At 38.9% G+C, this 14,410-nt stretch overlaps 1 protein-coding gene across 3 annotated transcripts in view; it reads right to left on the reverse strand.

Annotated features, from left to right (window-relative positions):
* PDE4D (phosphodiesterase 4D) overlaps positions 1–14,410 on the reverse strand; it is a 553,431-nt gene that overhangs the window by 219,060 nt on the left and 319,961 nt on the right. The window lies entirely within an intron of this gene.

A 14,410-nucleotide genomic window follows, 5' to 3' on the forward strand; every position in this document is an offset into this window, starting at 1 on the left:
ACCATTTGATTGAATCAATGCAATCAACCATTTTCTCAATCTCAACATGCAATCCTCTTCCATCAGGCACTTTATGTTCCACTCCCTTAACCATCACATCCTTGTCTCAGGCCATCACTACCTAATCTCCTGCTCCCCTGACTACTCTACTCAACCTTCCAGTCCCCTGCCTCCTTGTTACTATTCATCGAGGACTTAACATTTACCTTAAAGGCTGCCCTGATGCCCCACACCCTTATGACATGCCTTCCTCTGTACTCCCAAGGCATCTTTCCACTCCCTATTGGTAGCATTTACAATGAACTGAAAATGCTTACCAACTGGTCTCCATTCCTAGACTGTGAGCTCCCTGAGAATGGAAACTGAGTGCTCCTAGCACTTCACATGGCACTTCAGAAACCTTTTCTAAGTGGTTTGAATGGATGATTGAATAAATGGAAGGCACTGTGCTTGGCAATACAGATTTCAGATTTGGGAAAAGACAGAGCCACAAATTTACAGTTCTTGACCTCACAGTCCTTACAATATACATAAAATTTCCACAAAGAGCTCTTCTAGTCAAATACCAAGCAGTATTAAAGTCAAGTCTTAGGTGTTCTTATGAGAAGAAGGTAATAGTTCAGATAACCCAGTAAATATGTAGTGTAAAAAATTGTTGAATGAATAAACAAATGAATCAAGTTTAGCTACTATCAATCTTTTTCCCATTACAAATTTCACCCCAACTATTAACTACCTAATTTAAAAACATTTAAAAAAAACCATTCTTTTACTTTCTCTATTGGAGTTATTAATAAATAGTGTCATCACCCAAAAATTAGAGGCCAAAGTGGAAGATCAGCAAGGGTCTTGATGTTTCATGAATCATCTATGTATTGATGACTAAATAAGAATCATTTGATTCAAAATCAATCTAACTAGTAAAAAAAGAAAAGAAAAGAAAAAACTCATAATCTAGCATGGACATTCATAAACAAGTTTTCCAATCTGAATTTTTTAAGAATTGAATCACTGTATGGGGCACTCAGTCATTTGAGTGTTTGGCTTCTGCTCAGGTAATGATCTTGCAGTTCATTAGTTCGAGCCCTGCATCGGGTTCTCTGCTATCAGCACAGAGCCTTCTCAGATCCTCTGTTCCCCGCTGTCTCTGCACCTCCCCACTTGCACTCTCTCTCCTCTCAAAAATAAATAAACATTAAAAAAAAAGAATGGCATCACTCTATAGATGTATTTATTTGGTCATAAAAGACAATGAGAGGTTGAGTTGAAAAGACTCATTTAATAGACAAAGATAACAGCTTCTAGAAAAGTTAATGGCCAAAGCTAACTAGATTTAATCATCCACTGTTCCTGAAGCTCTTCCAGCTCTAACGAATAATTATGTAAACCATAAATGTATGTTGGCAACTGTGACATGCAAACAGGGGACATCTGTTTCACCTGAACAATGCCTTCATGCATTTGGGACTTTGGGCAATCCTGAGGAAGGCCAGAAGGGAAAGGGATCTACAGTTATGAGAGACTTATTCAAGATCTCTGGCAAGCTCTTCTAGGCTATGCTTAAATAAATAAGTGCTTATTAAGCACCTATTATAAGCACACTGAGATACAAAAATAAAGGTGATGAGATTAATTCAAGTTGGGTTGAATCCAGACTTCTGAGAAGTTTTCATACAATAGTAGTATTTAAAGAGGGCTTTTGAAGGCATTCAGTATTCAGCTGAGAGACACTAAAGTCCTTTGAAAAGGGGAGATTTCTGCTCTGGGGACACTGTTATGGCAGCTCTTCAGCATGAGAAAGACCTAATGTGAACACATAAGAAAACATGTTGATTTCTTTTCAGTATCAAGATGATCATACTGTTTTAAAAAGTAAAATATATTTCCCTGCTATGCATAAACAGAAATATAAGAGATATAGGAATGTTATTTTTGGTTTGGTTTTTCTCAGTTCAACTGTGTAATACCATTATAATCCCCCAAATCTGTAAACTTCTGAATTTATTATTATAATTTTTCCAATTAAGTTAAGCAACTTAAATAAATTTTTCACTCTAAGTTTAGGGAAAACCAGTGCTAAGTATATTGAAATATTTGATATTATTTATAATAATGTTATTTATTAAAACCAAGAATTTATTCATAGTTCATAAAATGCTTGATAATGAGATATTTTAGTTTTGTTATTTTTCTTTGTAAGTTGTAATATAACAATTTGTCCACTAGATGGAGATCATTGCCTGAAAGAACATTGACTGTAAATAAAGGCCCAAACTATTTTTAAACTCAGGAAAACAATCCCTTAACTATTACCTAAAAATTAAACCTCACAATCTATAGGAAGTGATTACTAAAAATCGATAAAATTATATTAACTAGTAAATATTAGTATAGCTTTACAGATTAGGAATGAGATAAGAAACGATCACTGATGTTTTATTATTTACTCTTAAAACCAAAAAAAAAAAAAAAAAAACCAAACAAACAAACTGAGAAGATCTTTTGTTAAAAAATTAGAATTAAGGAGCTTCCTTAAGAGAAGTGATGTTTGGGACAAATCAAGGCAATATTGCTTCACCCAATGAGTAGTAAATTAACTGAGAGTTAATTTAGTCTGAAAATATAGATGGGCTCAAACAAGCTACTTATTTTTGAAGCATAACTTTATAAACAGTGCCTAATCATGGTATTATTAATAAAACAAGAAGGTGATAAGGGTTAAGCCTATCCTTAGACACTGGAACCAAAGAGATCAGCTGTGAACTTCCTAAGCACATTCTTTGGCAAACACTTTCATATAATGAATCCTCTTTTGACTCACTGCCAAAAAAATGGAGTCCAAGCAAAAAGATTAGCAGAAGCTTGGGAAAGTAAGTGAAGAATTGGGGAGGGTAATAATGATGATGGTGATACTAGTAATCCTAATGATGATAACGACAATAAAATTTTGGAACACTATCCATGAGACAGACATTGTGCTCCGTACCCTATATACATTATCTCATCAAATCCCCACAATAACCCTTTGAAGTAGGCTCTCTATTTTCCACCTGACCAATGAGTAATCTGAGTTACTGAGATTAAGTAATGTCTTCAACGCCATACAGTTTGTACAGGGTTTTATTTTTTATTTTTTTAAGATTTACTTATTTTGAGAGACAGAGAATAAGCAGGGGAGGAACAGAGAGAGGGGGACAGAGGATCTGAAGAGGGCTCTGTACTGACAGCACAGAGCCTGATGTGGGGCTCAAACCCACAAACTGTGAGATCATGACCTGAGTCGAGGTCAGATGCTTTAACCGACTGAGCCACCCAGGCGCCCCTGGAAGTGGGTTTTAAACTTAAGCTGTCTGATTCCAGAGCCCAGGAGAATGGTCCCTGTGTGCATGTCTCTACTGCAAAGCCTCTTATTATCCATTACAAAAGTATAAGAATTTCTCTGGGCTTTGTCACATGGATGGAACTTCAAAAGCTAACTCTTTGAAAGTATCATTTATACACAAGTATCTTTAACTTACAGATCTGGCATATCAAGGCTAATTCCGAGACTCTGCCTTTATAAGTCTCCAAATTTTGGAATTTGCCACATTTCCTATTTTTCCAATTTTGAATACAACAGTAAGGCGTTAAAGAGTCTATGCTGTAGCCCATTTGGTGATCTCTTTATAAGTTTGAGAGTTCATTTGGAATAAGGAGAGTCAGTGGGTCTGCAGAGGGTCTTAGCAAATGGAACTAAGTGAGGCACACTGTTATTCCACATGTTAGCTGTCCTTCATGCAGTTCAAGGATGCATACATCCCCTAAGGGAGTTGGCTTTTACCCAGAAGGCATCTGTGGAGAAGCACCGATGTGGTTGTGGAGGGCCCCCTGTGGGGGGGGGGTGGTAATGATCAGAGCCTGTTGCAATCAGAACTGTTAAAGGCCATGTGTACTAGCACTACTCAGGACCATTCACTTCACAGGCCTGTCCCTATCTAAGGAATACACTCCACACAAAAACCAAACAGATGACAAACTGAGCACCCGGCCAAACTCCTCGCCATCTCTCCACATTGCACCATGTCAGTGGAATTACTGGCTACTTGTCCTGACCCACCTTCCCTGCAGCTTCCTCCGCTATTCCTATGATTTGTGTCTACTGACCCTGTAATTATTTGTCTGCTTGGAGTCATTTCCCGTTCTTTGGCCTCATGCTAGACCCCGCTTCTGGTTTAAACATTTTGCATCTCTTCTTGACCATTATGTGGGCTCTCCCGCGAGCCACGGTCCTGCTATTGTCCTGGGTAAAGAGCTCATCTCAGGTAGGGACCTTTCATCCCCAGTGTGGAGCCCAAAGAAGGTGTGACACATGAGGACTCCAGGGGAGCAGCTGCTGGATGCCCCTATCAACAGATGTCCCATTATCAAAGCATCTGTGAAGAGCTCCCAAGGGAAGACTCTGGAGAGAACATAGCAGCTGCTGAAAGCTGTAGGCTGGTGGGAACCCTGGACGCCTCCAGTGATGCCAGGAACATCTGAGAGCTGCCTGTGTCACTGTGTATTAAGAACACTGGCCTGTTGACAGTAAAGATCTTATCGCTCCCTGTCCTGGAGTAGGGAAGACACCAAAAATGTTCCTGTTAAAACGTTACACTTGGGAGATAGAAAAAGTGGGTTAAATTTCAAATCTTGGACCTCCCGCTTTCTAGTCGTATGTTCTCGGGTAAGTTACTGTACCTCTTTAAGCCTCCATTTCTGATAAGGATAATTGCAGTGCCTAGCTCCAGGGCCACTAAAGGGATTAGAAGAGAAAATGTTTGGAAAGCACTTAGCGCCCTGCCAGGCAGCTAGTACATTCCCAGTATTTAGCGGCTATTGTCATCTTTATTGTTATTGCCCTTTAGCTTTGAGGGGGCCTCTCCATCTAGGTCATTCTCTGTACCTGCATACACTGCTTTGGGAAGAACCTAAAGGGAAAGAAGAGAGAGAATGGAGTGTTGGCCATCCAAGCCAATTAAATCAACCCTGGTGAGCAGTGAGGTGAGAGATGCTGGAGCCAGATTGCTCTTACAATTTTAGCGGCTTTTATGTCTCCACCCAACTCCATAATTCCAGTGTGATAACCTCTGGGGAGAGGGTGGAGACAGCTGATTTTTCTTGAGATATTCCTCACTGAGGAGAAAGAACCATTTCCTGCTAGGAACTGTGCAGGGCACGGAGGTCCCAACAACCTGGGTGGGGATCTAGCTGAATATGATGAGAATATAATGAGCAGAAACAGTTCCTCAGACCTGAGGTCTCCAGCCACTGGGTGTACCTCGGGGACCTCAAATCACAAGTGCATGGCTGTTTTTTTCTTATACCCGACCCTCCCGTGTACACAGTAGTCCATGCTGTTGGCTATACAATGGAAGTCATTTTGGTGGTTTGCCATTCAGAGGGGAGGTGCTTGGTTCACCCACAGGCTTAAAATAAGTGTAATCAGAGTTGGATAATTCATTTAAAATATTTTTTCTCTTTATAATAAATATTTTACCCACTGTTATTAAATACCACGAGGCTATGAAACCTGTTTCTAATTAATGCCAGTGGTATTTCCCATTCAAGATTTCTCTGCAAGTCAAACAGCTTCCCTGGAGTAAAGACAACAGTGCTTCTGAAAAGTCCCCATTTTAATATTTCTTTAGTTCAGATTACCTATAGAAACGAGACTATGGAATAAAGCATTTTACAGGGATATGCACAGACGGCATTCTCTTCCAGTCAATCAAAAACTGCATATCAAATTTAAAGAGGACACCCTGAGAGGACAGGGTATTTAGCCAGTCTGGCAGATTATACAAATGATGGTGGGCATTTTTGGCATGCATCATACTTATGTTTGCATGGAGGATCAGCATTTAAGAACAGGAACATTTTACCCTTTGTTTTCACAGGTAATTCTTTATAAACAAAAGCCCGGCACGAAGGCAAAAGGTGTATGCTTGTTTATGAGGGAAAATATCAATTCATCTCCAGAAACACACGTCCCTTGGGTGTGACTTGTCAACAGCACTCTCAAGTGACACAGGACAACAAGAAGATTCTGGGTGAAAATGACAGTGCACGTCCAATGTGTGGACTGGAAGCCAGAAGGGGCAAGCTGGATGGGAGGGAGCAGGTTTGTGCCAAATGAGATGCCCAAAGGCACGTTTTTCAGGAAAACATGTGTTAGCTCTAAAAATTTAAAAGTGCAAACCCAGAATTGTTTTACTTGAGGTTTCTAATTTTTCAACGGTCATGGTAAAGGAGTCTCTTCTTAAATGACATTCTGCTTGGCAAACCATCCCGAGTGGGTCCCAACATGAGCACGCCGTCGTGAGTCAGCGGCCAACCATGCAGCCGCTGACTGAGGCCCGTGTTTGCAGCATAACAAACAGTCCAAGTCATAAACGTGTATTTAACCCGAATATATGCTGAAAACGGGATGTGTCTGTTTTCACAGTTGTTGATGGCCCTTAATTTATGTAAACCAGTCATTCAGGCCTCTCTGTGAGAATAAAACAAGCAAGCAAGCTAGCCTTTCCCGTGTAACCTGTTCTCATTTGTGGGTCTCAAACTAAGAGAACGGAAGGGATGGAGAGAGCAGCAAAGACCTGGGCATCGGAGGCAATTCCACAACCACTCGGGTTTACCTTCCTTGTGCTGCATTTAAAGGCCTACTACTGCCAACCTGCTGTTCTCTGAGACAACTTCTAAGCTGTTACAGTCCCGAAATACAGTTTTCCTCAAAAACACGACTCAAGAAAGCTAAACCCCAAGAGGGACAGTGTCCTGTTAGCAAGGCGGAGGTGAGGGTGTTTCTGTATTTATTTATTTTTCTGTGATACGGAGGGTGTTTCTGTATTTATTTATTTTTCTGTGATAAGCCCATAGTGGAACACTGATATTTAATGGTGTGCCCCCTACGTCTCCCACACACGCGTTTCTTCTTTCTCTTGCAGACAGAGAAATACTGCAAACATATAATCAGATCTCTGCTACCATGGCTCACCATCCTCCAATGGCTTCCTATTTTATTAATGGTGACTATCTTCACAGGGGCTTATGGCCTTCCAACAGTGATCTAGGCCCCAGAGGCCTATCTAATCTTCTCCTGTACCTCTTTCCCTCTTACTCACTCTGCCTCATTCTCTGAGCCCCTGGCAGTTCTCTGAACACATGGGGGCACTCCCTCCTTGAGGCCTTTGCTCGTGGAGTTCCCTCCACCTCCAGTATTCTTTACGGAGACATCAGCTCAATGGCACCTTCATGAAGAGATATTCCCAGGCTACTCTACTTAAAATTGTCACCCTCACCTCCTAGCCTTTTCTAGCCTCCTAGTGGGAGGAACCATTGTACACATTGGTGGGAATGTAAATAGGTGTGGCCACTATGGAAAACAGTTTGGAGGCTCCTGAAGAAATTAAAAATTGAACTACCATATGGGACCCAGCATTCCCACTTCTGGGTATATTCCCAAAGGAAATGAAATTGCTATCTGGAAGAGATATGTGCATCCCCGTGTTCACTGCAGCATTATTTACAATAGCTGAGTCATGTAAACAACTGAAGTATCTTCTCAACCGATGACTGCATAAAAACAATGGAACATTATTCAGCTATATAAAAAAGAAGGAAATCCTGCCCTGTACAACAATATGGATGAAATTTGAGGGCATTATGCTAAGGTGAAATACATCAGAAAGAAAAAGTCAAATACTGTACGATTTCATATGTGGACTCTAAAAAAAAAAGAAAAAAAACCTCACAGATACAGAAAACAGACTGGTGGTTGCTAGGGGCAGAGGGACGGTAGAGAAAATAACAAAGGAGGTCAAAGGCTACAGACTTCTAGTTCTGAGAAAGTTCACGAATGCAAAGTGCAACATAGTGACTACAGTCATGGCAGAGTAACTGTATTAAATATTTGAAGACTGCTAAGTGTAAATTTCTAAAGCTCTTGCCACACACACACACACACACACACACACACACATGCACACACACATACATCCACAGGTTGTCACTATGTGTGCTAATGAAAGTGTTCACTAACCTCATGTTGGTAACATTTTATATATAAGAAGTGATTAATATATATAAAATCACTACACTGTACACCTTAAGCGTATACAATTTTTTATGTGAATTATATCTCAGTAATGCTGGAAAAAAATTCACTTGCCAGAAAAAAGTTAAATAATACGCTATCCTAATCTCCTGGCTTTTCCTAGCTTCCTTTTCTTTCTTTCTTTTTTTTTTTCCTCCACAGCATTGAACAGCCGCTGATAAGCTTTATTTACTTATTTTGTTAATTTTACTCTCCTCATTAGAATGTAACCTCTCAAAGTGCAAAGATTTTTTTATCTATTTTGGTCATTAGTATATCCGCAGCACCTAAAATAATGGCTGGCACATAGTAGTTGCTCAATAAACATCTGTATTGTGAATGCATTAATATCTTTAGATGCAGCACTACTTACTATACCCTCATTATTTACCATGGTTACCTGTGTGGCTCTATTTCAAATGGACTTTATTATTGTATTTCATTTTGGCCAGGAATCAGTCACTTTTTTTAAAGAAAGAACCCTATCAACTAATGAGATTGATTAGTTCACTTGAAGAAATTATCTGGAAAGGCATTTAAAAGCCTGGGGTTTTAAAAGGCATTTTCATATGGATTATTTTGAATATCTTTCTGTCTGACTCCCAATCAGCCATAGAAGCAGGGTCAGGATCCAGGTTTTGTGGCACATGAAGGTTACACAATTTTGAGAGTCTGTTCTGGAAAAATTAATACAAAAACAAAATCTTACTTTCACAAATTTTATAGAACCTATTACTAGGTGATGCTGCTAGCACCCCTCCCTTCTAGAACTTAGAAAGGGCCCAGGCCAGTGAGGGGCTCTGAGTTTGATGTGCATTAATTTCCCAGTTGATGTGCATGTGAGGCAATGACAGAGTAGGAAAAAGAAAGGAAAAACAATAAAATGACTGAAATTGAAAATGTAATACTGTATTTTTTTCATAACAGGTGAATTATTCTAGAGGTTATTTTTTCTTCATCCCTTTTTTTTTTCTTTTTCTTTAAAAAAATTTTTTTTTACATTTATTTATTTTTGAAAGACAGAGAGAGAGCACAAGTAGGGGAGGGGCAGAGAGAGAAGGAGACATTGAATCCAAAGCAGGCTCCAGGCTCTGGGCTGTCAGCATAGAGCCCAACATGGGGCTCGAACTCACGAGCCATGAGATTGTGACCTGAGCCGAAGTGGGACGTTTAACCAACTGAGCCACCCAGGATCCCCTCTTCATTCTTTTTTTCTATTTATGTATTTATTGTTCAAATTTTCAAACCTTACTCATATTTTTCGGGTTTTTCTTGCTATTTGCACATTTATGCTTCCAAATTAGTGATTATCAGCTGTCCTGGGGGAGTGGGGAGTGATTCCACAAGGTAGGGCATTAGAATCACTTTGATGGTCTGAAAAGGGATGTTCTTTAAACCTTACCTGTCTCACAGAGATGATGATTATCTTTTTGAGAGGCGGGCTTTTCAAATGGTGTTCTTAGTCTCATTCCTAGCTACTCGTGTATTTAGACTCATCAAAAATGATTTCCAAATGGTTTAATTGAATGAGTAAGGATTATTAAATTATGAATTCCTTGTGAAAATACTTACCATTTAAAATGTTATATATGAATTAGATTAAGTCTAAGCAAGACTATAACTGGAAACAGAAACTGGAAAAGTTCTCCTAGAATTGCTTTTAAAAAATGTAACCTTGGGGCACCTGGGTGGCTGGGTTGGTTAAGTGTTGATTCTTGATTTCAGATCAGGTCATGATCTCAAGGTTCCTGGGATCAAGCCCCACATCAGGTTCTGTGCTGCCAGCTGCTTGGAATTCTCTCTCTCCCTCTCTCTTTGCTCCTCTCCCACTCATACTCACTCTCTCTCTCTCCCTCTCTCTCTCTCTCTCTCTCAAAATAAATAAACATTTAAAAAATATATAACCTAAATCTGAACTTTTTCCACTAATGGATATGGAAACTCAAACACCATGTTTTTCTCTGAGTCTGGGCTCTCCCTCATACAGGTCAGGAAACAATTTACCAGCCATACTATTACATCTATTTTGGAGAAGTGATACTATTCCATTTCCAACCTCAATGATCCAAACAGATGGGTTTTTCCAGTTTAATGGGAGTAGAAGAGAACAGAGACGGGCTTCAGGGAGCTGTGGGGCCTGAATTAGACACCATTTCTTCAATGCTACCAGGGTAAAGCAATTATAAGAATATCATCCTATGATGGTCATAAACAAGCACTCTCTTCTGCAATTCTTTAAAAATGGATCACGGAGAATAAAATACTGACACCAAACAGCACACATATCATTGTGCTATGGGCACAATGAAATTAGATTTCCTTTGTGATTTCTTATATTGGGTGAATTGTACATGCTTACAAATGATCCTTCAAAGATTTTAAGACATTGGGATGGACAGCCCACAAGCTGGGAGATCCACTTCCACAATGATTTTAAAGAGTAAAGATATATTTTATATTTCTTTGAAATGGTTTGGTATGGAACCTGGACTAAAGACAAAACAGCCCTGGAAAAGCACAGAATTCAATAATCATGACCGTGAATGTGGCGAATTCTGCTCGCTGTCTGCCAAATCCATTCTCCGCTTGTTCCTGGGCATGCAAGAGGTCCTCGTTTCCACGCTTCTCTTGCAATTAGATTTGGCCACGTAACCGAGATATCGTCTGCCACTTTCAGGACTGGCTCAAGACTCCTTCCACATGCTCATCTACTTGCTCTTTCTCCTGCCAGCTGGATGCCTAGAGTGCTGAAGCCAAGGAGGATGGTGGAAAAACAAGATGGGAAGAGCCTGGCACCTGAATGAGAGCAAGAAATGCTGCCCTGTCCCCTCAACACCACCCTACAGAGTCAGTTGATGAAAACAGAATTATTTTTTTTATGACACTTGTTTTGGGGCATTTATTTGTTAGCACAGTAACATCTAATGCACTACGCTACGCCAAACTGAACTGGTAGTGCTGAAAGGAAAACTGTCAAACATTTCACATTCGATCTACCTTTAGCCTAAAAAAAAAAAACACACACACACAAAAAAAAAAACAAAACCCAAAAAACAAAAACGCTCCCCACAGAGGTCCAAGTGAAACTCAGGATCTCTTTAAATCTACCATCTTTTCCCGCTCTGTTTAGTTTCCCACCCCCTTGATCTTCTTTGGTTACACATATTTTCATGAAGACATTTCTTATCATCCAAGTGCTTCAGTGTTAGATAATACATTTATAATCTTTGCACAGAGTTGTAATTGTTCTGTAAAGAGCAGAAGCCAGTCCATTTCTGTTCTGCATTGATGCCAATGAGAAAAACTGGAGAGAATCAGTTCAAGCATAGAGTTGACCCATGAATGTGTCTCTGAATCACAAAGGAGATCCAGGAAGAAAGGAGTCTGCTTCCTTCAGGATTTGGAGCCATGCTCCACTTGAGTCAATGAGATCTCTGGAGTACCAGATCCAGCTAGACTAGCATTATTTAGAATGGGATTCTGGACTGAAATGACATTCTGAATGCATACATTTCTAGGAGTGTGGGCCAAAGTCCATGGAAAAAAAATTCTAGGACTATTTCATAGCTTACTCAAATCTAGAATAGAACTACTCTACTGTTATCTAGCTCATTTGCAATGGAATAAGGGATGAGCTGGTTCTTCAGGCTGGGAATGTTGTAGGTTAAATCAGTGCATAAGGCCCTTCCTGTTTGAAAGCACAGACTAAATAGCAAATCCAATGGACTTCTCTAGAGGCAGGAAAGGAAATTATCTGAGGCATTCTCTTGGTCATATAGCTTCTGAAATAATGGCTTGGGGTCCAGTTTTTGCTTCCCTTCACTAAGCTTCAATGTATTTCTGGCATGAGAAAGCAGTCTGTGGTCATCTTAGAGATCAAACTGAAGTGACCACTACATTCTGAAGGTGACAGAATAGGTCACAGAAATGAGTCTATCCATTCTGCAAATATTCATCAACCATCTACTATTGCCAGACACCTCTCAAAAGGAATGAAGTTCACTGAAAAGACACAGGATTAGTAGTTGCAGTGGGTTTCTGCTTCTAGATTAAAATGGGACATTTTTTCCCCCCTCACAACAACCAAATCCATGGTGAGACTATTCACAAATTCTAATGACTTGCCAAGCCCATAGCTAAGAAAACTACATGTCTGTTTTCTAAATATGTTTGACCTCTAGTCTATTCATCTCAAGTTGCAAAGCAATGTCATTGTTGACCTCCTCTGCTTTGACATTAACTGTTTTTGAAAAAAAGTTAAGTTTTCCTTTTTTAGCCATTAAAATTCCCTTCATTTTTATGCAATGATAGATCTCAAATATTTGGATATAATCGTCCATTTCTGCCAACTTGTCTATTTTGTGGATGGACTCTGATATTCATCTGTATATATTTTGTCTCTCTTTTTTCTTGTCAAATTTATTCTGTATAGTCCTGGCTCCGTTTTTTGGATTATTTCCCATTTATACTCATTTTGAAAAATTACCTACGCTTCTATACTGGAATTAAAATAAAAAACTTAATAAAATACCAACTTAATGCTTTATTGGGGTGAAATGAGTGAAAAGAGTCAAGAGGTTCAAACTTCCAGTTATAAAATAAATAAGTCATGGAAATGTGATGACTATGATCAATGACATTGTAGAACATATCTGAAAGTTTCCAACAGAATAAATCTTAAAAGTTCTCATCACATGAATTTGTTTTTTGTAATTTTGTGTGGTGATAGATGGTTATGACTTATTATGATCACTGAGCAATATATGTAAATATTGAGTCATTACGTTGTACACCTGAAACTAACAATGTTATGTCAATTACACTGCTATTAAAAAGAAAAAATATATATGTATATATATATATATATATATATATCCTTTGGTTTTATTTATTATTATTATTTTATTTAGAGAGAGAGAAAGAGAGCACAATAAGGGGAGAGGGACACAGGGAGACAGACTCTTAAGCAGACTCCACACTCAGTGTGAAGAATGATGTGGGGCTTTATCCCATGCCCCTGGGATCATGACTTGACTTGAAAATCAAGAATCAGACACTCAACCAACTGAGCCACCCAGACACCCAAAGACTTACACTTTTTTCATGAGGAGTCCAAAATGGTACATTGAGCTCTAAGGAGAATGTAAACAAGGCCATGTGTAATAGGACAAACTTTCAATCCAGCAAAGATTTAACTGGCTATAGATGGTCATGGCAGAAATTTTAGATATAGGATTTCCCAATAGGAACTGTAAATATTTTGATTCCTGCCCTGTAAAATATTTAGTACTACATTGTACCACCATAGTGTAATATGTGAATAGACACTGAACCTGCAGCCTGCCTATAATAAGTACCACTGGTAGATAATTTAATTTGAAATTTACTTTTGCAGGAAATAAATTTTACAAAATAAATTCTATTTTTTTTACATGTATTAAGCTGCTAAGAGGTCTAAAAAAGAATAGATATCAGTTTTTTAAACTTAGGTTGGAAGAAAAACCCAAACATGATTTTATATTTTGCTGACTTTCAAAATTTAATTTTGATCAAATATTGACAATAGGTCTGGAGACACCTATACCTGATGAAATCTAAATCAGAGTATATTATAAGCATTTATTCAGTGTAGGTATCCTTCTTGCTTTTTTTCTATCTTTAGAACTTAAAAAAATTAAAACTTAAAATGTGAGTTTTTTACCCTTCTTAATGTTTTCCTGTAAAATTTAGAACTAGAAATTAAACTTGACAAGAGGGGAGAAAAAAAATCCAAACTATGTCTGTCTAATGCTTATTGTTCTCTTGGCTTCTCCATACACAGCTGTCCTTTGATGGGGTTCAGAGCAGACTGCCCCAGAATGTGCCATTTTGGCATGTGGATTATTTGAGCTGAAGGCAGTTAAGGCCTAACAGACTCAAGAAGAGCTTTTAATCTCTCCCTTAAATGCCTAAAAAAATGTAGATAGGGAGCCTGTACCAAGAAGAGAGCTATTACCAGAGATAGTTTTCTACACCAGAAAGACATGTGCATGGCAGGGCAAACATTGGTTTACCAAACGTTTGCTCTTCCCATCTTCCTGTCGATTGTTTGCCCTCTCTTGGGGGCACCAAACCCCTTATACCCTTCTGAGGCCAGGATGGCATATAAGCCTCAATTGCCTTTGACCTTCCCATGTGAGGCTTCTTTATGGACAAAATTAAATGTGTTTTACTTCTATTAATCTGCCTTATGTCAATTTAATCATTAGACCAGCCAAAGAAAGAACCTAGAAGGGAAGAAGTGAAAAGTTTTCCTCCCAA

The sequence above is a fragment of the Lynx canadensis genome, chromosome A1 (genome assembly GCF_007474595.2).
Source record: "Lynx canadensis isolate LIC74 chromosome A1, mLynCan4.pri.v2, whole genome shotgun sequence".
In the NCBI taxonomy this organism is placed as follows: domain Eukaryota; kingdom Metazoa; phylum Chordata; class Mammalia; order Carnivora; family Felidae; genus Lynx; species Lynx canadensis.